The sequence below is a fragment of the Pleurodeles waltl genome, chromosome 3_1 (assembly GCF_031143425.1).
Source record: "Pleurodeles waltl isolate 20211129_DDA chromosome 3_1, aPleWal1.hap1.20221129, whole genome shotgun sequence".
NCBI classification, from domain to species: domain Eukaryota; kingdom Metazoa; phylum Chordata; class Amphibia; order Caudata; family Salamandridae; genus Pleurodeles; species Pleurodeles waltl.
In genome coordinates this window covers 496,962,330-496,989,689 of record NC_090440.1, presented here as the reverse complement: position 1 = coordinate 496,989,689, position 27,360 = coordinate 496,962,330, and positions in this window count along the sequence as shown.

Sequence of the window (27,360 nt, the reverse complement as noted above, 5' to 3'; positions counted from 1 at the left end):
CTTGCGGGGAGGAACAACCTCCTACAGCCTGCCCCAGCCAGATCTGCCGGCAGCGAAATGCAAGGTAGGCCCGTGTCTCACGAGGCCGCGGTCTGTTCTGACCGACGAACAGGCCTCGAGAGGGAGAGCTTACCGCTCCCCTCTATCATCGGGCGCCACAAAGGAAACAGCGTCACTATGCCAGCGGGACCCACCGGGGAAAGAGAATCGCCCCTGGCGAGGTGCACCCCAGAGAGCCACAGGCCTCACCTCACCTCCAAGCCCCAGAGAGGGTCCAGAACCGCAGGGCTCGCCTCTCCCAGACAGGGAATAGCAGGAAAAGCAGCCCCGCAAAACCTGGCACGTGGACCACCAGCAGCAATCGGAGTTCCGAGGGGCCTCCCGGTAAAAATGTGCCGGGGTCGGCTGCTCTGGATGGATAAATTTGTGGACTAGGCCCTCAGCCCAGCAGAGCCTCACGAAGTGACGGCCATCTTGCTGGCAGGCCTAGCCACGCCCCGCGACCAGCCAACTGACACTTGGAGTCTCAGATTCAGATTGGGGCTGGGGAATCACCTTTTCCCCCAGCCTGGTGCACAGAACGGGGTCCAAACTCCGCTAGCCCACAATGAAGCAGGTGCAATTGATCTGGTGTCACAGCCTCTTTTTGTGTAATTCATGCAGGTGCAAAGTGGTCTTCTTCCCGTCCTTGGTCCAAATTCAGTTAGTGTTGAAGCCTCCATGCCAGAGGTCCCCATTATATCCCAAGGGGACAATGGGTTGATAACCAAAGTGCGAGTAGGTCCTTTCTTCTCTGGTGACACAGTTCCAGTGATGTTTGGCATCTGGCTATCCCAGAGTGCATCCTGCACTCCACAAACAACATGGCTGAAGTCTTCCTCAAGTGTAAGGACCGTGGTAGCCCACTCTAAGAGGTGTGGCTACCAGGAGTTGCACACCCATGTAAAAACTGCTTCTGAACCAAGTTTTCCTTTCCTTGGCCCTGGTTGTACCCTGTCTAGGGGAAACAAAGGACTTCCTACATGGGGGTGTCCAAGCTTCTCCAAGCCACTGGACCAGCTGGGTCAAAGAATGGCAAATTTTGCATAAGTTGCCAGCATTACATTTGACATAAATATCGAATGCACTATTGAGTCACATTTAATGTCCCCTTTACCTTGATACCTTACTTGACATAGTTAGGTAGCCCCTGTCAGGAGTTAGGCACATTGAAGAGCCAACTATTAACTCTGCAATTACCATATAAGGCTATTTAACTGTACTCAGCAAAATCCAACACTTTAGAGCTTTGCTGTATAGACATCTCAAAAACATATATCTCTCTTAACAATATTCAGCTCCTTGCCATAGGGCTTTGTAGGCCTGCCTTACAGGAGACCTGTATATACTGTAGTTAAGGGACCAGTGCACTTTGACATTAGTGGTAATGGCAAAGCTGTGTGTGCAGTAAATTCACAACCTCTTCAGTCTGCAAAGACAGCTGAAAGTCGTGTTTTTACTTTGTCGCACACAGAGTGGCACAACCAGTGTTGCAGCTCTTGTGTGGACAGCCAGCCTTACATGCCCTGGGTACCATATACTAGGGACATATACGTAAGTCAGTCCATGCCAACTGGGGACATCCAATTAAACATACCATTCTGTAAAGGAAAGAACACTATCATGGAGGTCTGGACAGCAAGCCTCATTACACTCTCAAAGTTGCAAACCAGCAGATAATAATCCTAAATGGGTCAAAACTTTAGGGGAAACCTGCAAAAAGCCTGCATCTCAAAGGAATTAAAAGGATTGTAGCAGAACAGCATCATGCTTGAGGGCACAAGGAGCTGCTGGTGTCATTCAAGGAATGTTTGATCACAACAAAACTACACTCAAGAGATATGCATATCAATTTTCTAATCACTGGCGTGTCTGAAAGTGAGAGACACAGAGAAATACAAGCAAATGTGAATTATCTGGATCCCACCACTTTTTCTTACCCAGAATACCCTGCAAATGTAAAACCCTAAGTTGCAAATGTAGTTTTCTCATTTTGTTTGATGAAAAGCACCAGAGATTTCAGCCAACAGCAAAATTACAACCACCATTTGTTTCCACACTTCTCCCACAAACATAGTGTCCATGTGGTGGGCCTACCAGACAGAATACAAGCATATCAAAACCTTGACCATGTGAGCTACACATTGGGTCATAGACCAAAAAAGAAAGAAAGAGAGGACATGCGTGCTGGTGGACTAAAGGCAAGACGTGCTAAGCATTTCAATGGTCTGAAAAGCTCCAATTCAGAGTTTGCAACCATTAACATGCTTTTTCTTACGTACTAAACCCATTTTAAGAATTCGAATAATTTTTCCAACTCCTGAAATGGAATTTGGGATCAATATGGGTTCAGTATCTGGAAGGGGCATGTTGTATTTGTCCCTTCCAAAAATCAAATAGGTATCTAGTGTATCTAGTATTTGCAACTGAAATCTAGTTACAAAACAATGACACCTTACAAACACCTCAAAGAAGGTTATGATGCATTGGCAAAATGGAAGGGTCTCCAAGAGGACTCCTTGGTACAATTTCCCTTTGTGAATGTAACAAAACGGGTTGGTTGAAGAGTAGGCAGTGGTCCAGGACACCAATGTCAACTCAAACATAAAAGTTAACTTTTCTTTTTAAATTCAGTCCCATTTCCTTCAGTAAGTATGGGCTGCATTAAAAAAAAGTAAGTTTACTTTATTGACAGGCATCCCTGCGATGGCCTCCAGTCTTAGTGAGCAGCAGTTTGAAACCTACCTTATCATCATTTCATGAGGTAATTTGGACTGCGACCGACTATGATTCTGATTTTTAAGAACCGACCTATCAGTACATCTGCCAGTTGTGAAGTGGTTGCAAAAATACTGACCACATTTTGCAACCACTATTTTGAGACCAGACATTTGCACACTTGACCCTGTAAGTGGTACTTTGAGTGTTTTATGCATGCCATAAAAAATTAATCTCAAATATTCCATAACTGTGACAAACAGTTTAGTTTTAATAAAACACTTTACAAGAGGAATTCTAGCCTCGTGTGCGATCTGTCCATGCCTACTTAATGTAAAATGCCCCCTGTGTCTTTCCCCTTTAAATTTGGTCAGTTTTCCTGATATTGTTGGATATTATTAACTTAGTCACATATCCTCAAGGAGCTCATAGGAACCGTTGATTTTCCATTTGGGTTTCTGTTTTCTTTATTTGAGTTGACCGCGGTGTTTGGCTCGCTCCACAGCGTTGGCTCCTTTTTTGTTTTCATTAATCAGTCACCGAGGAATGTCTCCTAGGGTGCTGAGTGGAAGTGCTCGCCCTTCCACACCCAAGGATCTTTTGCTTGACTGGTAGAAGGAGGGCTAGCAAAGACAGCGAAGGGAGTGGACTGAGTGTGTCAAAGTTGGTATTTCCCTTCATGCACTCTACCACCACCCTGAGGTTACACCTACAATTGTGCTGAATTACAATCCTTCCTAAAATTAGTTCCACACAAAGGCTTCTGTTAACCGAAAGTCCCTGATATAGTGGCCAAGGCAGGAAATAATTTGACAGAAACAGAGACGATAAGACAAGAAACTGCTGCGGGTGCAAGAACAAAAATATTTCCCTTCAAATTTACAGGTTTACTTGCACCCTCTCATCTTTACTATTGGCAAGTATGATACATTTTGAAGTAAACAATGCTTTGTTGAAATGACCGGCAAGTATTCTTGTACTTTCGTTCTGGGCTTCCATTGTGGAGTATATCAAAGTATTTTGCACACGTGTGTGAAAAAGATTAGCACGTTTACTGAGATTGAGCGTCCTGTACATGACATTTAGAAAGTTAGAGATCCGTTTTGGAGATCTGCATACTATTCAAAAGCTTCACTTCTTGAATCCACAAGCATGGCAATTACACACGTTCTCGTGTCTCATGCTGACATCAGGGTAAGCGATAAGCAGAGTTTCAGTTATTTTCCTTTACTCTTGTCCCAAAGTGAAAGATTATATTCCTTGCTATTTTAAGAAGTCAGAATGTGTGAAGTACTTTCTGGTAAATATGCTCGTGAGGCAGACTTGTTGCGTTTTCTGGAGAGAAATAGGAATTCATTCCAACACAAGGATAAGATAAGAGAAAAAAAGTGTGTGCTTTTTAAAATCATTTTATAGTAAGGAGGAGTAGGAGAAGTAGTAATAAAATCTAACATAATAATGATAAGTTGGAGTATTATTATTATTATTATTATTATTTACAGTAGTGGTAACAGTATTAGTAGCAGTATCACTATTATGTACCTAGAGAGAGTGAGATTGAGAAGAAAGCAGTGGAAGAAAACGAGAAGGAAAGGGAGAGAGCGAGGGATGCAAGAACTCATATTAATAAAATAGGAAGCAATGAAGGAGAAATAAATTATGACATAGATAGATAGATAGATAGATAGATAGATAGATAGATAGATAGATAGATAGATAGATAGATAGATAGATAGATAGATAGATAGATAGATAGATGGATTGACCATTTCATAAACTTCCATGATTTCTATAAGCTTTCAGTACCAGTGTTGGAAAATGGGTTATTGGTAAGGGCAGGTAAGAACCTACACTTAGCAATGGACCACTAACCTCCACTTAGGTCCAGTTAGGTCTCAATAAATTAAACCCAGCTCAAGCATTGGTAGCTTGGCAACAAGCGACAAAGCTTAACTGAGGCGACAAAGCGTAAACCATTCAAATATCACTAAACAGTCATTAAATAAAACACAGGAAACAGTTTAAAATTACAAAACCAATTTATAACAATAGGAAATATTTATAGCCTTAAAATGACACCATAACAAATAAAATTGGATAAAGGGAACCAGAGATATGAATTTTAAAATAATTCATGCTTTTTAGAGCTTAGAAACTAATAGCGCCAATCTGGTCATCTGGTCGCACCTCGATCGGGGCAAAGTCAAAGTTTAAGGCTGACCGCGATGGAGCCCTGCTTGGCTACAGCCCACGGGAGGCCTCAGTCAAAAGTTTACCTTCAAACTTAGTCTTTTTCTTGAAGATTTTCTTCAGCGGGACCAAGTTGCTAGTCCAATCCGATCTCCTGGAACTCTTCCTCGGATATGCGTCGCAGGAGCCCTCGGTGGAGATTTTTCCTTTCTGACTTAGTTGTTTTTTCGGGATGAAATTCCTTTGACTGGGGCAAACCTGAATCTTGATCCGACGTCCTTGGAGCCCTCTTTGGAAACACTGCCTGGGAGGCCCCGGTCAACTTTCTATGTTCAGACTTAGTCACTTTTTCAGAGATTTTCTTCATTGGGAAAAAACCTGCAAGTCAAGCCGGGTTGCGGTTGAGGCAAGCCGGCTAGAGTTGCTGCGGTGGATCGGTCCCTTTTTGAAGCTTTTTTCAAAAGGTTCTACAAATGTCTGGGTCTTCTCACAGATGTTCTTTTAAGGTTCTTTTGAGGTCCACAGCTCACCCCAAGGTTCCAGAAGCTTGAGATGCTCCTTGAGGTTGCGGACTGCAACTCCCAGAATACACCTGGCGCAAACTCCAATTTGGCCACTGGACTGTGGTCAGCTGGTCATTTGGTGCAGGGGACTCTGGTTAGCAATTTTCCACCTGTAGCAAACAGGGAGTCCCTCCTTGAACCAGTTGAAGCCAGGCAAAGTCCTTCTTGTGGTAAAGCCCAAGTGTGCAGCTGGTGCAGTCCTCCAGAGTGCAGTGTCCAGGTGCAGGTCAGGGGTCCAGCAGGGCAGGCCATCTCCTCCTGTAGTTCTTCATTGCAGGGATCTGAGGTGTGGGTGCTAGACTGCCAGTTTTAACCTTGTTCCTGGGTAAAAAACAGGGGGGTCCTGGTTCTCCAATCAGGTGCAGCGTTCTTCCCCCTGTGATGACCACTTCCTTGGAAGTGTGGCAAAAATCAACCCCAGGGAGCAACATTCCTCAAAAATCCAGCACGGCTGAAAATTATTTTTGGAGGTTACATCTGGCTGAGCCCACCCACTAGTGTAGCTAAAAATTCTAAACACACCCCTCTCCTGCCCTCTCCTAATTCAATCAAGGGGACACCTAATTGTCTGGGTTTGCAGGATGTGAGGGAGGTGCTGGGTTGCTCCAAATGTCCTTCCCTGCCTTTGAAGACCAGTTTGGCAGCCCTCCCCCTACCTGCTTCTCCATCTGCTGAGGAAAGATCTCCTCCCCAAGGCACATCTCTTTGTGTTCAGCCCAGGCTACCAGAGGCTGGCCAATCAGAGCAAAGCACCATAGAGCTGTAGTTGGCAACTTTTTACCTAAACAAGTTATATTAAATCCAACAATTGTAAGTTGTGTGATTTATATAACAATTAATTCAATAGCAGTCTTGCGGTATCTGACACTTAAGGGGACTTTATAAATTAAAATAAAGTCTCCCCATTCTAGCATATGGAGGCCATTCACTACAATGAGGAAAAAACTAATTTGGCTGTATTACGTCACCAGGGCTTATAAAACTATTTGTATAAGGTCCCTGGCTTATAGTTACATGGCACCCAGCCCTAGGTGCACATAGGACACACCTTAGGGATGACTTATATGTACAAATAAGGTAGTTTAAGACTTTGGAAGTACTTCTAATCCCAAAGTCTAATTTGCATGTAACTTCAATTTAAAAGCAGCCACAAGGCAGGTCTGCCTTTAAAATGACACTGGCCAACTCAGCAGTGCACCTATCGGTGCACTACCTATGTTGGGGTCCCTAAACCTACATGCCCTACCATATACTAGGGACTTATAGGTAGGTTAATATTGCCAATTATAATTCGCCTAATTTGCATATCCACTTTACACAGAGCACTGGCCCTGGGACTGGTAAGCAGTACCCAGGGCACAGCCAAGAGTCAGTAACCACCAGTATCTGTACAAAAGGTTTGGAGATGACCAGGGCAAAAAGGAGAACTTTCCTACAGCCTGGCAGTACTATTATTCCAAGTAACGCCACTCAATTTACCAACATCACAGGCATGGAATACTAAATTGCCCTTGATGGAATTTGAACTTGTGGCCTGCAAATCACAGCAGATATCAGGCTTTGGCTTTTTTGGCTCAGCAGCTTGCTTCAATAATGTAAATAATAATCGAACAAACAAAAAACTGTATTTACTAAGAGATTAGCACTCAGTAAAGCTGAATATCCACTCACAGCAAACTGGACAGAGTGGCACACCACTGGCTTGACCAGGAGCAAAATGTTTCAAAAGATTTATTTTGGGCACTTTGGGGGTTATTCCAACTTTGGAGGAGTGTTAATCCGTCCCAAAAGTGACGGTAAAGTGACGGATATACCACCAGCCGTATTACGAGTTCCATAGGATATAATGGACTCGTAATACGGCTGGTGGTAAATCCGTCACTTTTCCGTCACTTTTGGGACGGATTAACACCTCCTCCAAAGTTGGAATAACCCCCCATATGTCAAACAGCTCCCTGAGTTTGACACGAAACATATGTGGTAGTCAGTGTCACAAATCAGATGAGAATCACCTACTTAGATTTAGTCAATGGGTCTCTAACACAATACTGTTGAAGATATTGAGGCTCAATTGGAGAAGGAGAGAGAGAGAAGCAGGAGGAGTTGAGAATCTAATAGGAGTGATGTTAGGGTTCAGAAAAGTGAGACTCCAATAGAGGTATGTGACATGACAGGCCAAGGAAGAATAGTTAATAATGGTACTGATAAAATACAGAGGTCTAAAAGAAGACTAGGGGGGTCATTACGACATTGGCGGGCAGCTACCGCCGCCCGCCAAGCGGTAACCTCCGTGCGGCCGCCAATGCGGCCGCACTCCTGCGGCCCTCATTACGACATACCCGCTGGGCCGGCGGGCGCAAACCAAGTTTGCGCCCGCCGGCCCAGCGGGAATGAGGCCGCAACATAGGAGCCGGCTCCTAATAGAGCCGGCGGTGTTGCGGCCGTGCGATGGGTGCAGTTGCACCCGTCGCGCTTTTCACTGTCTGCTATGCAGACAGTGAAAAGCTGCCCGGGGGCCTGTTAGGGGGCCCCTGCACTGCCCATGCCAGTGGTTCAGACCGCCAGAAAAAGGCTGGTGGTCGGGGACTCGTAATCCCCTGGGCAGCAGCGGGGCCATTGTGGCAGTAAACCGCCGGCCCCGGCGGTGCGACCGCGGCGCTACCGCCGCGGTCAAAATACACCGGGAGGCACCGCCAGCCTGTTGGCGGTGCTCCCGTCGTTTTGGCCCTGCGGTTATAATACCGCCAGGGTCATAATGATCACCTAGATGCCTGCTCCATCACCTTCTTTGGTAATATCTTTGTCCAAGCAGCATTACCCTTTAGTGCAATTAATTGTTGAATTTGTTTAATTTCCAAATTTTATCTTTTTATGATAAAGAGATACTTCATTTTCTTTGCTTTGAACATTTTACCCTTGACTTTAAACATTTCCTGATTAATGTTATTCCTGTTTTATTCTTATTTGCATTGGTGTATTAAAACCCAGACATTTCACAAGTAACAAAGATCAATCTTGACTTAGAAATTCACAATGGCCACATTAAAATAACAGTTGCTGACTTAAAAGCCAGCAAAATCTTTTCTCAAATGTATTCGTATATAGTATTTAGTATAGTATAGTATAGTATAGTATTGTGAACACTTGGCATTGGACAATTATTCATCTTTCAAATTAGTTACTCAATTGGAAATGTTCAGTGCATTGCCAAGTCAAATGCAGCCTTCATTTTTCCAAAACCTAATCCCTCCACACTTCTCATTAGACCTGAATTGAGGGACCTAGTCAACATATCCCTCTCACAAAGATTAATCTTTGACAACCTAAATATGTAAGGCCCTTACCTCTTTTGAAAGTGCCAAAAGCCTAAACCCTTCCCTTTCTTGTGTCAGAAAGTTTGGACATGTCTTTCCAGTTTTTGTCACTCTGCATTACCCATAGGACTCCGCACTCAATCTCCCCAACCAATCTGGCCCAAAAATCTACAGTTTCATGTAATCACTGGCAACTATTTAGCACAGGATGAATCGTGTTTTAAACCCCATCATTCAAAAAGTAAAATACATTAATTACATTTTTCTCAGGAAGTGCTCTCTGGAGGAAGAACTCCATCCAACCAGTAATCAGGATTTTATCTTCATATGGTACTTTTAAAAAAAGAAGTGAAAAATTGTAACATCTCCTCCTTTATAGAAGTCTGTATTCCTCTTGTTCTAGTTCACACTTTATAAAACTGCTAACAAGTAAATAACTAGATACATAAAGATTGTACACTAACACATTCAATACTTTTTAGAGTATAATTCTGTTTAAAATCATCAGTACTTACTGTAAAGTGTTGTTAACTTAATGGTTTCTTTATTCTGGTTACCTAACACAACATATGCCATAATTCTTGGGAATTCCTACCCTAGTCCCATCAACATCTAAGAGTGTAGACAGTGAAGAAAAACATGCATTTTGCCTCCTCTGAATTCAAATATTAGAGGACGTTTCAGGTAAACCCAAAAGTCTGCATTATTACATAGTGCTGAATTAGATCACAATAGTGTCTTACTTTTTTCACAATCTAATAATCATAGCCTATGCACCGCCTAATCTGGAGTTTAAAAATAGCTACCGGGGGAGGGATGTTTCTGGAAGCCATGAAGGCCAAGTTTATTTGTATTTATTGAAATCTAGTAATGCAATTCATTCTACACAGGGTCCAGGAGATGAGGGGAGCCACTTGGAGGTCAAGGGTTTGCTCCAGCTGAATCTTGGTGCTGGTTCAGGTGGTTGGGAGCCTGTTATGTCCCTCCAGCTCTGAGCAGGATGACAGCAGACTAGAGCTTGGAGTCACTCTGGGAGCCCTGGGTTCAGGTGCAGGTCCAAATCCCTCTGCCTCAGGCAGGAGGGCAGTAGGGCAGCAATCTAGCAAGGCAGCAGTCCAGCATGGCAGTAGACCATCAGAGCAGCAGTCTACCAGAGTGACAATCCTTTCAGCAGCGAAGTAGTCCTTCTTCCTAGCAGAGCCTCCACAGGTTCAAAGGTGTACTAAAGAGTTAGGGCCTCATTGCGAGTTTGGCAGTCGATCTGCTGCCATGGTGGTGTTCCAACTGACATCAAGGAGGTGGTCGCACCGCTGTATTAATGAGTCATGTTGGCCTATGGAGCAAACACTGCTGCAGTCCCACCTGCACCGCATGGCAGCAGGTGGGAATGGGGACTATAAAGGGAGACACTCACCTGAAGGCAGCCTCACACATCCGGTGCTGCCATGGAGCCCATCACGTACATCCTGCCACTGCTGCTGATCCTTGAAGGAGCCCAAAATCCACGCTGCAGTGGGTGCAACCAACGGTAGGTACACATACCTACCGGCCTCATTAACTGTTACAACAGATCGCTGTGCAGTCGTCCATATGGTATGGGGCTCACACTATGGGCACCAAGTACACATCTCACTGTGTACACAGTTGGAAACAGACAGAAATATGGACACATTCACAGTCACAATACTTCCCCTTTGGGCAGGTCACTCACACTGCACCACAGCACTACACAAAAAGACATCTGACCATCTCAAGCACAGGGACAGTAAAGGGTACACAACATTCTCTCACACCACACCAACATCACATATACAAAAACAACTCACACACTCACATTGCACACATGCCATGGACTCTTGTCACATTCAACACACATATGTATGGATGTGGCATGGAACACAAACAACACTACCACTAAACAGCCCTGCAATGGACATATATATCACACACATCACAGCACAATGGAAGGGCAATGGCAAGCACAATACACAGAGAGGCAAATATACAAAGATCATGTTGCAAACACTACCTGTACAATTGGGATGGGGACATCAGGAATACTAAGGGAAGGAGGTTGCAATGCCCATAAGAAAACATTTGCACAGGAAATGACCCTACATCTGTCTCTAGGACAAATGATACTAGACCCAAATGACATATCTATCTGCACAATGTAGAAGTGCAAGTCAACAAAGCACATACAACTCCAGCTGCATGGGACATAACTTTACATTGAGGATCTGCAAGGTAAACACAGCTAAATAGACACATGCACAGTCTAATGTAAACAAAGCTAGCACAACTGAACGCACTTCATGTCCGTACAAGCAAAACTCAAGCTGACACACATCAGATGAATGCAAGTCTAATACCATACATGCTCACATTGGGCAACATAAGATGAAATACTTACCATAACAAAGAGTACACAATGCCAGGACACCACTATTGCATGAACACCCATGTATCCATTCATTCAACATATACCCTTGTCTTGGGGGACAACAGTACTGCACACAAACGTACATACTGCAAAAAACAGCAAAAGGAACAGCAAGCAGGCTGAAACACACACAACAGTAGCCACTCAACACAAGTTACTCAGGAATAACATAACGGTAGAAAAGAAATTGCAGGACAAAGATGTACCCAATAAAACAACAACTGCTTGGGTTTATTAGGAACAAATGAATCTGAATGAAGGTCATTGGCCAGTCAATGTTATATATCATGATAGCACAGTATTAAGCCAAAACGTGACTCCTAACTGCCATGTAACCTCCTCAGGAAGGGGCATCAAGGAGGCAGAAAGGCACCTCATGGGGAGGTCAGATTTGTGAGAGGGGGTTTGGTCTTAGGTTTGGGAGGGGTGGTCTGCTTTTTGGGAAGGATGGGCTTCTACTTGGGGGAGAAGTATCGGTGCTTGCACTGGAGTAGGGGAGGCCCTGGAGATGGAAGAGAGGGTCTGGAAGCTGAGTGGGACCCTCTTGGGTTTGGAACAGGGGATGGAGGGAACAGGGGGAAAGGTTTAGGTCAAACATAAAAAATGGTCAGCAGAAGGAGGTCGGGATTTGGAGGTTGAGGGAGTGGCTGTCTCCTGAGTTGGTGTGAATGTTGTGGGTGCATGCTTCTGGGAGGTATGCTTGTGTTTGGTGGCTTTCTTTTGCATGGGTGAGTGAGTGTATTTGTGTGTCTTGGGGGTCTGAGAGGTGGAGGTGCTGGGGATGGAGTGGTGGATGTGTGTGTGTCTGTTGGGGTAATGACTGCAGAAATGCTGGATGTGGTGGATGTCTGTGGGTATGATGCTTGTGGTGGATGTCTGGGGGTCTGCTGGGGTGGTGTGTTTGGATATGATGAATGTAGTGTGCGTGCCAGTGACTGTTGGTGTGGTGCCTGTGAGTATGCTGGATGTGGTGTGTGTAATGCTGGAGGTGGTATGGGTGTCTAGAGAAGTTATGACGTCTGTTGCGTCTGTGGGTGGCTGCTGTTTGTGTGTGTGCTGGTGTTTTTTGTGGTGCTTGTGTTTGTGTGTGCTGCTCTTGTGTGTTGATGTGGATGCATGCAAATGTGTCTGTGTATTTTGGCTAGGTAGGGGAAGGGGGGATTTAGAGTGGGAAGAAAGAGGTGGAGGGGGACAGAAGGTGGTGTTTGACTAGCTGCTGTCCGTGTGGAGGCCAGAGCCTGAAAAGATCTCTGTAGGCCACTCATTGAACCATGAATGTCTTCCAGGAATGCATTTGTCTGTTGTAGTTGAGTTGCCAATCCTTTGATGGCATTCACAAGGGCTGACTGGCCCACAGAGATCGGACTCAGGAGGTCAATAACCTCCTCACTAAGGGCAGCAGGGGTAACAGGGGCTGAGGCAGAGGTGCCTATGGCAAAAGTGATGCCCACCCTCTTGGGTGAGTGGGCACAGCCAACGTGGTGGGGAGAAACAGGGAGAGCCTGGGTGGCGGACAAGGATGGTTCAGAGGTTTGCCCCCGATGAGCTCGCCACCACTAGGGAGTGTCCACTGGAGGAAAAATCTGATGATAGTGATGTTGCAGTCTCCCTTGTGGCACTCTCCTTGTCCTTCTGGTCACTGGGTTGGTAGTATCTTGACCCAAGGTCCCGTGGCCAGATGCTTCCTTACTCAGCTGTGCCCCTTCTCCTTCGCTCGCTGGTGCTGATGCTCAAACACAAAGAGAACTAGGGTCATCACATGTTCATGATCACACTTGAACAACAGCTCCAATTAGTAAATATTACCATGGTGTCACGTAGGCCCTAGCAACAAACTTCACCTGAGTGGCTCATATATGTGCCATACCCTATGCATGCATGCCATATGAACTGTCAACAGTTGACCACAGGAAAATCAGGATCTCAGACAACTACAATTGCATGGCTGAAGTTGTGCAATCACAACAACCATTCAAACATTAGGAGGCACCATCACCCTCAAAGGTTTGCCCCATGGAGCAGGCCTAAGTCACCTGTTGGCATGTAATAGTAGGCCAATGTAAAATGCCTTCCCACAAATCCCACACAAGGTCATGCATACATCTATTTATCACATACACGATGACCCAACAATAAGAAATGATTATAAAAAATCTTGCCGTGTTGATGACAATAGTACAATATCCTGGAGAAGGTGACCTGGAAATACGCATGTCACACTGGAAAACATATCAACAATGCACACTTCGCCAAGTGATATTTGTCCCAATAGAGTCATGGAGGTAATGTTAATGTTGCTCAGATAGGCCAAACATGTGGCATGGAAATGAACACTGTAGACATCATCTGCAATATGTCAGGGAGAGATGTCCCCAAAATTCACAACACGAATCAGCAAGCCCAAGGGTAATCACCACTAATATCTGGCACCCCTTCCAATGACATACTCTGAGTGGCTGAATAGAAGCCATTAGTCCTTTGCATGTTGGAAAGACACAGAGATTTGCAAGTACTTGTAGAGGGCCCTCAACATGTTTCCCATGGGAAGCTATATCACTATCACCATTTTGCTCATGCAAACCCAGATGTCTGTCAGTGGATGAATGCCTGTACCCAAACATGTGATTTCAACATAACTGTAAGTCACTCCATGATGCATGCCAACAGTCAGGGCAAAAACATTACCACCAAACACGTTCAGTGCACTATTCCACATGATGCTGCATCAAGGGCATAGATATTCACATAGTGGCTCTAAACTCTAGGCCTACCTGTCAAATTCCTCTTTGCTACCGAAGCTGTACATGCCAAATATATGTGAGGGAGTACAGACATCATTCCATCAACATAGGTAGACCATACATGAAACTGTTGCTTACAAATGTTTTATAAAGACAGAGGGACACATGCTGACATGTGGCACAATAGGCACAAGAACTGCTGGCAACAGTGATGGCACATAAGTCATGTTAATGGATATTCCCCCCTTACCAAGAAAAAGTAGATATCTATTGCTGCACCCAAAGAACAATGTAAGCCCTGTCACATGTATGTTGGCCATATTCACATTACAGACTGCAGTGAGGCACCAGCAGCTATCATACGCTGAAGACAACTAGCTTCTGGGTGGCAGATGACTATATACACATTTAGCCAGACTAATGGCAGAGGAAAGTGATCCTACTTCTACTTACCTTTGGCCTGCAAGCTTTAGGAGTAGTGGTCTGTTGCATGGAAATTACATCTACCACAACAACAAACAGTACTTGATTGTTCAATGTACGGAATCATATGTTGTACCTGTAGAGCAAGTTGTTTGTGGATTCCACCCAGTTGTGTTCAAGGTCCCTGGGCCAATAGGCAAGGCGCATCAGTATACAACACATGACAATGTCTACACAAGCAATCACTCATCTACTGTGTGACACATGGCTCATCTGTAATGGTCAGGGGGAGCTGTTAGAACCTAACTCAATCACTTGGCAATAGGACAGGCAGGAATATGCCCTGTACTCACCCCCTTGTGGCTGCTATGCTGCCCTCAAACACCCATAAAGCTCTGAATAGGCCACTGACAGAATGTGGGCCATTAGGATGTTCATGGTCCACTGGGCACCTTGTCCACATTGGGAGGACAGTCACAGCTGGGCCTCTGCGATCTTCCGGGCCCAGCATCTCAGGTCCTCCCACCTTTTTCCACAATGGGCACTCCGCCAACTGTGGGCCTCCCGGGTCCGCACCTTCTTAGCAATGGCTCTCCATGTTCCTTTCTTCTAATGAGCCTTGACCTGCATGGATGCAAAAGAAAAATCAAGAGATCATGTTCACAAGTCTCATCACAAATGGTTGAGTCACATACATGTCAGTAACATCAAGGTAGAACTTTCCTATTTGTCACTATTCCCCAAATGTGAGACATACAAGCCAATAGGTACAGGGACATGACTACAGAGATACATTTCTCATCTGCAGACTAACCCACTAACCTGCTCAGTGCCTGCAATGACTAAGCAAGCTTGCTGACATCATATAGGACATGCTCTAGCAATTTGTCTGAGATGTGAGGCACTATGAGACACATCACACCTCTGTGGCTTCTGAAGGGTAAACTCCTTAGGCATGAATAGACCAACACATTCACACTATGTCAGAATGACACTCTTCTTACAGTCCCTACTGGCTGTCAAGACGGGGCCACTCACCTGAAAAGCAGGATGTCTGCAGGGGCGATGGTATGCCCCGACCTCCTGGAACACCTCTCGGCACTTCCTGGTGGACACAGAAACCCCAGCAGGTGTCCCAAAAGGAAAGGGGGAGTGCAAGAGAAAGAGACAAAACACTGCCATGTCTTGCCGGTCCAGCCAGGCACGCTGTATCTTCGGGGGGCAGGTCGTTGTTGACAGAGTGTTAGTAGAGTTAGTGCACCCAACTTCCTTGAAACTGAATCTCTCTTTCTGATATGGGCACGGGAGCGGTAGAAGAACACCGGGATCCTCCACCACATTTTGGATAATAATAACTGTTGGCACAATTACTAACACTGCATTACCAAGATCCCAAACTGAGTACCATAACAATAAGTACTGCAACACTAGGGCTGGCTTCACAGAGATTCACTGTTGCCCACTAAATTAGAACCGTGGTTGCACTTATCATTCACAAGTAAGACAAACAAGGGCATTCATTATATCACATATAACTTTCCTGCATGCATAGGGTTAAACTAAAAGGAACAAAAACAATCCAAGAAATACAAATGTCCACTATGGGTTTAAACAGTTAGGGTGGCACAGTTTGGTTTGGTTTCACTGTGTGTGTGAAAAACCCTTCAAAAGCAAATTCCTCAAACCTGAAACACAGGCATGAATGACACAATTCAAATCCAAGAGTTATGCTATTAGAGAAAGAAAAGTCACGTAAATGCTCTTTTAAATTTGCACTGTCACTTTTTGTAGTACATGAGCTCAAGCAGATTTCCTGAAGCACATTTAGGCAAGTAACTATAATAATGTAACTATAATAATACTGTAGAATGTTCAGAAATGCATTTGTCTATTCAAGATAAGCACTTTGCCAAAATATGAGGTCTGAAATACAACAGCTGTTCTAGGAAAGCGCGGCGCTCAAAGAACAAACTCCCTGGAGAATACTAGTCACTTAGCTGCAGTCTTTTCCGGAGTGCTGGAGGAATGCCTGGTGTCAGCTGGTACAGGAACAAAGTCCTGAATATGAGGATGACAACAGGGGCTGGACTGCCAAATCAGATGCTGAGATCAGGAAGCAAAACAAAGCCAAGCAAGGAGGAATGCTTCACTCTTCTATTTATAGCCAATCAGGAAAGCAGTTGAGTTTCCACGTGTGGATGAGTCACCACACCTAATTAGAAGCACATGTCTACACCACACCCAATTAGAAGCACATGTCTACACCTGTTCACAGTAGCAAACAAGCATTGGTAAAAACAAGCATTGATAACACCAATTGTGTAACACAGCACATTATGTTTACTTAGAAACATGAAGGTTTAACCAAGAACAGAGATATGATTTAACCCTAATCCCTGGGGATACTGACAGATAACGCAGGAGGCACCTTGGGGATCCCTGACACCGGCAAGTGCCAGAGTACAAACTTGTACATTGCACATGGTTAACGATGAATGGACTGTCATGGAGGGTACAGAAAGTGTCTGCCCTATCCATGTGTGGGCATGGGGCCTGACAAATGCAGACTCATGCCACTTCAGGTGGTGGGGTTCTGTCTTATGTACCTGTACCCCAGAACACTTCTTTGGACATATGTGTCCATCCTACAGAGATGACATCCAACAAACAAAGGCATGCATTCTACAGTTTCTTCTATGTTACCAAGCTACTGAGTCACATATTATGGTCTTCCAGGAATCAACACACTGTTGGCACTGTGGGACTGTCATTTATGCAATGAGCCTGCACAGGACAAATATGACATGTGGGAAGGTGACGACCGGGTTGTGGACATAAGGGATCTGTCATGAGTCAAAGACACACATTGACAATGATGCTAAATGCATATGTGGACTAGATTAGTAATTTACCTCTGTAGCCATTCCTAATCTAATTAAAGGAATAAGGCATTCTGGGCAGGATTTTACACTAGAGCCTCATATTGCCCACATGAAAGGATTCGCTGGGGTACAGAGAGCGGGCACAGTGCCCCAGTTGTATAGCCACAGTGACTCCACCTCAGCCCAGCCTAGGCTAGGATCCATATTGGGAAATACATGTGGCAGGCCCTGCTCTGCAGGCTGAGCAGACAGAATCTACCTCACAAACATTCACATCACTTCCATGCATGACAGTACATCATGAAGCCAAAAGCACATTGGCATATGGTGTGTTTTTCAACCTAGAGGGCACAGTGAAATGAAATGAAATGAAAATATATTTTAGAGAGTGTACATATACCCGAGGGTGTTAAAGATTAAAAAGCCAAGTTTTGAGCTTTTTCCTAAAGCAGGAGAGTGATTAGCAATTCTTCAGACCTGCCGTAAGAGAGTTCCATGGTTTGGAATTCCAAAGATAAAACTATGTCCACCCCAATGAGCTTTCTTGAATTGTGGGACCAGCAAATTACAAGCCAATGATGACATCAGGGGTCTTGCAGCAACATACCAAATTAATTTATCTTTTAGATATTGTGGTCCTAGACCATGTAGCGCTTTAAAAGCTATACATAGCACTTCAAAATAGATGTGCTTGTGTACAGGAAGCCAATGCAATTGGACCAGGGCCTCAGATGCTGATTGGTATTATGGGATTCTTAAAAGGGGTCGAGCCGCACCCTTTTGCAGAATCTGCAATATGTTCAGTAGCCATTTCTGAAGATTTAAGAGTCCAAGTAGGCCAATTTCAAGAGAATGAGTCAAGTCATTACTCATTTCCTCAACTCTAAAGGAATGCAAGGAAAATCCTTTCTAAGAGTTTTCAAAGCGAGAAAGCAAGAAGAAGTAATTTAATTAATTCGTTTGTCAAAAGAAATCCGCTCGTCAAAGAGAGCACTCACATTTTTTACTTTGGAGGCTGGGACAGGAAAACTGCTAAGATCTGGAGGCCACCAATCTGGGGACCAAAACGAATTGTTGTTCCCTAGAAGCAGCACTTCAGTTTTACTAGAGTTTACTAGAGTTTAGTTTAAAGCATAAAGTGCTTAAAGTTTAGTGCATAAAGCTGAAACAATTAGGTGCAGCTTCTTGTTGATGGTTTGAATGCTTACTTCCTGAGACGGAGGCGACAATCTGACTAGAGAATACTTGAAAGAATTAGATCAAAGATACCAGTGGAGTCACATACAAATTAAAGAGTAGGGCTTAAAGAAGAGCACTGTGTATTGGTTGAAAGTCAGAAGTGCCCATTGGACTTGTTGTATGTGCTATGGATGGGCCACTTACCATAGGTATAGTCATAGATTGCAAAAAGATCATTTTATCATTACATTGACTAAACACTTTTTGCATGGCCATATGTGCCTGCTGATGTGTTTTAACACTGCAGGTCACAGTGCCTGTGTCACAACACTGACATGTGTGTGTCATACCACCAGAAGAATGGTAACTTGATAATGATGGGCCTGTGGTCAAGGACTGTTGCACTGCCACCTGTCTGCATCTTGGATTATGTGGTGTTAGAAAACCTTGGTGTGGTATGTGATAAGGCTCACGCTGGTGTCATCATCCACTTCCATGTTTGCCTATTCTATGGGTCAATGTCTGACAAATCTCTTTCCTCCATGGTCTGGGGGCTGTACTTTGGGATATGTACTATGACATTCTTGTTTGTAGAAGTCCAAACATATGGACAGCCTATGTGCTTTACTCTGAAAATAAAACAATTTGTGTGACCAGAGACTTGTGCTAATGTGTTGGTGTGTAAGGATTATGGTCCTGAGCCGGACACTGTATACCTGTCACATATCCCACCTTGCACAAGTTATGGCCCACATGGTCTTACATCTCTACATAGCAGTTAGTGGAAATGAAGCAAGCAGACAACAAGTCTGTGATGGGTGAATTTATTACAATGCTGGTGCAAAACATAAATTGTGGACAGACATGAACCTAAAAGTAAAGTGAATGGGTCAGTCATGATGGATGAAATCAACTGAGTAGATGCCATACCACTGGGAGTCCAAAGTCCAGAGTACTCCTCCCATTTGAACGGGTAGGTGGTTCAGGATCAGTCAACAGAGTAAATTTGTGACACACAAAGGAGGTCCCTTAGGAAGAGGTCACTTGCTGGCAGTGGTGGGTGTTTAGCGATCTGCAAATCATGGATTCTTTGCTGGATGTCACCGCTTGTGTGGGGGATCTGCTGTCTGGGTCTGGTGGTACCCCTTGTAGGGCCTCCCTTCCAGTGGCTGGCATCGAAGTTGATGGGCCAGGTGTTGCTGTGCCAAAGAAAGGGGTGGAGTGATTTTGAATAGTTCTGTCTAGAGTGGTGTTGATGTCCTTAATCACCCTTACTAGGGAGGCCATGTTGTTGTCTCGGCCCTCCCATTGCTCCCACGTGTCATAAAGGATATCCCTTTCCCGCAGTTCATTCAGTACCTGGCTCATCAGGCCTTGGAACTCGTGATAGACTCCAAGAAGTGGCTGATGGTGTCCTGTCTGATGGCAGCCCCAGTGGCCTCACCCCACTGTCCTGCAGCATCCCTCCCATGCTCCCTACACCCATTGACCTGTGCCCTTGCAACCGGTTGGCCACCCCCACTTGTTCCTGGACCCTCATTGTCCGAAGTGTTGCACTGCAACTCAGGATCCAGGACTGGGGGCCACAAGATTGTCAGCACTGTGCTTGGTACACAGGTTGGGGGTTGAATGGCTGTCTGAGATGTTGTGGCAACTAGGCCGGGAGCTGTTGATGTGGGCACAGTGAAACTTAGTGTAGCCATCTGACTAGATTTCCCACATGTGCGAGAGGCGTCCTCTTTGTCCAGCAGTCCAGAAGTATTGTTCTCACACAGGGCTTCATCAGGGAGGGTGGTAGTCTCCTCTGTGGACTCAGCATGCCCAGTGGCTGCTCGACTTGCTAATGTGAAACATATAATGTTACTTTTTGTCTTGTGAGATCTATCTGTTAGTGTTTAGTGTTACAGTAAGCCAAGACCTTGTTCAAAGCTAAGTTGCAGTTGATCCAATTGTGTCAAGTGACCGTAGTATTAGGTCTTTTGAGTTTACATGTGTGAAGTTTGCCAATTCCATTCAAACCAAGCAGCTGATGTGATGTGCAGTTCATGTGCACTTTAGAGGATGGCCTGGAAACGTCATCTTACCACCAGTGCAGGCAAATAGTGTCTGTGCAGGATATGACTTTGGCCGTTTTGTTGCCTAAGTGAGTGAGATGCAGGCAGAGGCAGACGTTTGTTGTATAAGTGACTGAGTGGCCATGTGGTGAGTGTAGTGTGAATGTGTCTGCTGCCAATTCCATGCTAGTGATGCATCTTGAGGTCTTTGGAATCATTGTTTTGCAAACTAGGTAAGGTGCCCTTCTTGTCCTCAATAGTTTCATCTTGGTTTAGCATGTCATGATGGAGATAGATAGGTAGATACATCTCTGAGTTGATCATGATCTGTATCTTTGTCCCTCCCAGATGAGTGAACTTCAATTGAGAGTTAGGAAGCAAGTGTGTTTTGACAAGAGTCCACTGGTCTGGTGTTTTGAGTAACAGTTACAGGGCCTGCCCAAAGTTGCAGTCAGGTCACTCCCTGTACTCCGAGAGACTTGGCATATGTTATCCTCCTAGGTGAGTGAACTTCAACTGGGATTTGAACAAACTGGGGTATGTTGGCAAGTGATTAATGGCCTTCTGTTTGTTGTTTCTGAAACAGTGCCTCCCGGCCTTCGCATTCATGTCACTCCCTCCACTTGACAAATCTGTTCTCTAAGAAACATGGCCTATTATGGGCTGTAGTCAGTCCAGTCCTTGTACTCCACAGACTAAACAGTTGGTATTCCCCCGGTGAGTAAACTGCATTTTGGATTTGACAAACAGATGTACTTGGGCAGGACAACACTGGTCTGGTGGATGTAGTGACAGAAACATGCCCTAACGTGAGCTGTAGCCTGCTCAGTTCCTGCACTTCACACACTGAACAGTTGGTATCTCAGCAGGTGAGTAAACTGCATTTTGGATTTGACAAACAGTTGTATTTGGGAAGGATTACACTGGTCTGGTGGATGGAGTGATGGAAACAGGGCCTATTGTGAGCTGTAGTCAACCCAGTACCTGTACTTCACACACTATACAGTTGGTATCCCCCAGGTGAGTAAACTGCATTTTGGATTTGGGAAACAGATGTATTTGGGAAGGAGTCTGGTGGTTGGAGTGACAGGAACAGGCCCTATTGTGAGCTATACTCAGGTCAGTGACTTTATTGTCCTCCACCAATGGTATCCTCCCAGGTAAGTAGACTTCAATTAGGAGTTCACAAACAGGAGTATTTTAGCAAGTGACCACTGAGATTGTGTTTGAAGTCACAGAAACAGTGCCTCTGGACCTTGGCAGTCATCTCAGTTCCTCCACTTCCCTACACAAGACAAATGTTATCCTCTGTGGTGAGTGTAGAGCATTGGAGTGATTACAGACAGGTGTATTTTGGCCTGTGAAGCCTGTGCTGTTGTTTGGAGTCACAAACCCAAGGCCTGCTACTAGGTGCAGATGTCACACTTTGTGCTACTCACACTGCCGAAGACTCGAAAGAAAGTGGCACCAAGATCAGACTCTGGACAACCACACAGCCTTCAAAAATGCCATCCGCAGACACCACCAACTCATCCGAGTCGCCAAAAGAACCACCTTAAAAGACCGAATCAACAACAATGCACACAGCCCCAAGGAGCTCTTCAATGTCGTGAAGGAACTCTTCAAACCCAGCTCCAACGCCAACGACATCCCGCCATCCCAAGACCTCTGCGACTCCCTAGCCTCCTACTTCCACTGCAAAATTGCAGACATCCACGACAGCTTCAGCACCCAGACCCCCCCGCAACCACCAACACCTGAGATTCACCTCCGACCAACCTCCTGTTCTCCTGGACCCCCGTCAACGGCAAGGACACCATTGAAATCATGAACACCATCCACTCCGGCTCTCCATCTGACCCCTGCCCTCACCACATCCTCAACAAAGCAAGCTCCGTCATCACACCCCAACTATGGAAGATCATCAGCAGCACCTTCAAGTCCGCCACCTTCCCGGAGAGCTGGAAACACGCCGAAATCAACCCCCTCCTAAAAAAAAACAAGGCGGACCCAAAGGACCTCAAGAACTTCCGGCCTATCTCCCTGCTCCCCTTCCCGGCAAAAGTAATTGAGAAGGCTGTCAACAGACACCTAACCCGCTTCCTAGAGGAGAACCGCACCCTGGGCCCTTCCCAATCCTGATTCCGCAGCAACCACAGCACCAAAACCGTCCTCATTGCCGTCACCGACGACATCAGAACCATACTGGACAGCAGCAAAAATGCAGCCCTCATCCTCCTGGACCTCTTGGCTGTGTTCGACACCGTCTGCCACCACACCCTATGCTTACGCCTCAGCAATGCTGGAATCCACAACAAAGCCCTGGACTGGGTCACCTCATTTCTCACCGGCAGAACCCAGAGAGTCCCCCTCCCCCCATTCCGCTCAGAGACCACTGAAATCATCTGCGGCGTACCCCAGGGTTCGTCTCTCAGCCCGACCCTCTTCAACGTCTTCATGGTCCCGCTTGCTAACATCGCCCTATCCCACAACCTCAACATCATCTCATATGCCGACAACACCCATCTGATCCTCTCCCTCACCAAGGGCTCCGTCAAGACCTACCTCCACGAAGGCATGAAGGCCATCGTCGAATGGATGAGGAGCAGCTGCCTCAAACTCAATTCTGACAAGACGGAAGTCCTCATCTTCAACTCCACCCCCTCTGCACGGGATGACTCCTGGTGGCCTGCCACTCTCGCAATCGCTCCGACTCCCACCAACCATGCACGCAACCTAGGATTCATCCTGGACCCCTCACTATCCATGACCCAGCAAGTCAATGCCATCTCCTCCTACTGCTTCAACACCCTCTACATGCTCCGAAAGATCTACAAATGGATTCCCTCTGAAACCAGAAGAACAGTCACCCAAGCCCTCGTAAGCAGAAAACTGGGCTACGGCAATGCCCTCTACACAGGAACCACAGCCAAACTCCAGAAGAGGCTGCAACACATCCAGAACGCCTCTGCACGCCTCAGTCTGGACATCCCCCGCCACTGCACATCACAGACCACCTGAAAAACCTGCACTGGCTCCCAGTCAACAAAAGAATCACCTTCAAACTCCTCACCCACGCTTAGAAAGAACTGCACAACACCGGACCTGAATACCTCAACAGACGACTTTCCTTCTACACCCTAACCCGGCATCTCTGCTCCACCAACCTCGCCCTCGCAACCGTCCCACACGTCCGCAGAACTAGAACCGGCGGTAGATCATTCTCACACCTCGCCGCCAAAACATGAAACACTTTTTCCACCCACCTACGCCACACCAAAGACTACATTACCTTCAGGAAACTTCTCAAGACCTGGCTGTTAGGGCAGTAGCAGCACCCCCCCCCACACTTTTCCTCCCTCCCCTCCCCTCCTCAGTGCCTTGAGACTCTGACGGGTGAGTAGTGCACTTTACAAATCTCCTTGGTGAGCCCACTTCAATTTGTCTTTGTTCCTCCAGATCTCTAGTATCATCATACCAATGTGGTGGTCTTTATTGTTACAGGAACATTACCTCCTGGGAGATGTAGTCATATCAGTCCCTAAATTTCACAAACTGTAGAGATATCATCTCCCCAGGGGAGTACACTTCAATTATGATTTGCCAAAAGGTAGTGTTTGGACAGGTGGACACTGGGTTGGTGAGTGGAGTAAATTTTGGTGACCTTTCTGTTTTTTGTGACTTACCAGACTCCACTGCCCCGGGTATTCCAGTCAAGCCCTGAGGATGCAGGATGGCCAAGACCTTCTCCTCCTAGGATAGTAGCTGTAATGTGGCACTGGGAGGGCCAGTCTTCTTGGCCTGCAGCTCATGCCTAGAAACCAGGGAATTGACCTTGCCCCTAAGGGTGTTCCACCTCTTCCTGATGCTGCCTTTGTAAGCAGGGTGGTGCCTACAGCATTCCCTCTGTTGACTATCATGTCCCACATTTCCACTATCCTACTGAGAGGACTGTGCTGGACTTGTGCTCCAAAGAATTGTGGCTCTATTTTTATGATTTCATCTACTATGACTCTTCAGCTGTGAAATGGTGATTGTTAAGATCTGACATGGTTGTAGAAAAAAGAAATGAGGTGACAGACTTGCTTAACAGGGGAAGTGCAATGGGGGTGAATGGTCAAGGGTGAGTGCAGGGTGTTCTATGGGATGGAAAAATAATTTGGGGTATCTTTTCTATGTGTTCTTAAGATATAGGTTCTCTGGCTTCAGTGTGTTGCAGTGTAGATGCAAAGAATTGTGATCTTTGGAGGAGTGTGTTATATAGTGTTCTTTGCAGGTGTGTCCAGTGTGGCAATGTGTGTCAGCTTTGTTATGTTGAAATGCATCCAATGTGCAGACTGTGGACTGCCACCATGGGTGCCTGCCACTGTGACCTTGGGCTTGTAAAACGGTCAGTAGTTGGTCGCTGTGCTGTTGGGGCTGGTGTGTGGACCGCTTATTTCTAGGCCTTTGCGCTGCTGCCAGTCTGCCTTTTTTTTGTTGGCGCTTGGCGGTCCTGCATGTGTAACTCATATTATGGCGGTCTCAGAGGCTACCAACATGGCGGTCCTTTCAGGACTACAAACATAGCGGTCCGGCGGTCGGACCACCAAACTCAAAATGATGCCCTTAGTGACTGAGGTCCAATATTTATACCTAGGCCTTCCTTTGAAGTGGTAGAAGCTTCTAAAGGTTTCTCTTTGAAGTACACAGACTTCCTGCCTACCCTGCCTTGGCATCAGACTAACTACATGGGTTATACAGCACTTTGTGTGGAGGAAGGACCCAGCATATTCAAGTGTAAGTAGGGCTGTACCCAGCTCTGCCCTCTCATCAAGTCAGTGATGGACCATCCAGGCATACCTAAGCTCTCTATTGTGTGTAGCTGTCCAGAAGGAATACACAAAGCACAGCTGTCAGTTTCATCCAGTGATGTGATCAAGTGACAGGATACAGGCACTAAATAGCTAAGGCAGGAAAATGGCAACTTTCTAAAAGTGTCATTTTCAGAATTGTAATTTAGAATCCGAATTTGCCATAAGAGAGTTACAGTCCCATAGACACCAAACATGAACTGATTATCTATCCCCATTGCAAGTTACAGTTTTTTTATGTAATAAGGTAAGGTAACTCCAAAGTTTTCATATGGAAGAGGCAGGCCTTGCAATAGTGAAAAACGAATTCCAGGACATGTACAATTTAAACATACATTTCCATCTTTATAAATAAACTGCAGGCTGCCCTCTGGGCTGTCCGGGGCCTACTATTGGGATGGCTTGCATGTATTGCATGTATTAAAAAGAAAGGTTAGGGCCTGCAAAAGGTTTACTTTGCCCTGGAAGTTTAAAACTGCACATACAGGTTGCATTGGACATGTTTAAGCGGCAACTTAAATGGGTGGCACAATCAGTACTGCAGCATACTAGTAGCATTTACTTTGCAGGTCATGGGTGGCTGCTGTACCACTGTACCTGGGATTTACAAGTAAATTAAATGTGCCAATTAAGTGTAAGCCAATCTTACCACATTTTTTCAATGAGTCTTTATTTTGTTAAGAAACAAAAAGGGTGCATAGTATATGAGATAATGGCCCTCATTATGACCATGGCGGTCTTTTGACCGCCAGGGTTAATGTGCCGTTATCACCGCTAACAGGCTGGCGTGCATACCGCCACATTATGAGTTGGTAGCGACCAACCCTCCACATCTCCACTCGTTCCGCCATGGCGGTATGAACCGCTAGGCCAGAGATGTACATCTCTGACCCGGTGGTCCGCAGAAGATTGCAGGCGGCATTATGAGCCGACATACCAGCATGGTTTCCTTGGCGGCAGCACTGTCACAAAAACCATGATTGTAGGGCTACCGGTGACAGGAAATTCCTTCCCTGTCACTGGTAGACAGCTTCGCCACCCTACCCAGCCAGCAACTGAACCCCCACTCCTCCTACACACATAGTGCCCCTCACCCCCTACAGTCACAGCACCCGCACCCCCTACACTCGGAGCACCCCCTCCCCACATACATGCACACATCCACCCAAATGCACCACGCATACACCCATTCACTTACACTTTCAGACACACATCCACTCACACTTATCCATACACGCATCCACTCACATTCATCCACATACGTATTCACTCACACATACTCACACGCATTCACTCACACATACTCACATGCACACACACTGACATGCAGACACGCACTCACTTCAACATACATACACTCATTCACTCACACGCATATGACCATGCATACACCACACACTCACAGTCACATTCACACATGTACACACACATTCATACACATACACATACACAGACACCACACAGTCACACACAACACCCCCCACCCCACCACCCTCTGCCCTGTCGGACGATCACCTTACCTGTTCCGAGGAGAAGGTCATCCAGCAGGGAACGGGAAGGCGAGCTGCTACCGCCGGCAGCGCCCTACCAGCAGGACACCACCAGGCCAAATTAGCGGTCATTATACGGCTGGCGGCATCCTACTGGCGGGCGGTGCAGGTGGTAGCAACACCAGAGCGCCACCGCCTGCCAGCATGGCTACTGCCAGATATCTGGCCAAAGTGTGGTGGAAATCTGGCAGTAACCATAATATGTCAGATGGCGGTCTTCTGCGAGACCGCCAAAGTCATAATGAGGGCCAATATCTGCTAACAGTGTCACATATGTATACATGCCAAGTATTTTAATGTCACATTATTATAGACAGGTCTATTAGCGTTATACATACCATTTGTAATACATATGGCATTACTTTGCAACCTATTGGTGCATGCTGTAGCGCTGAGTTTTACCAACTTGTC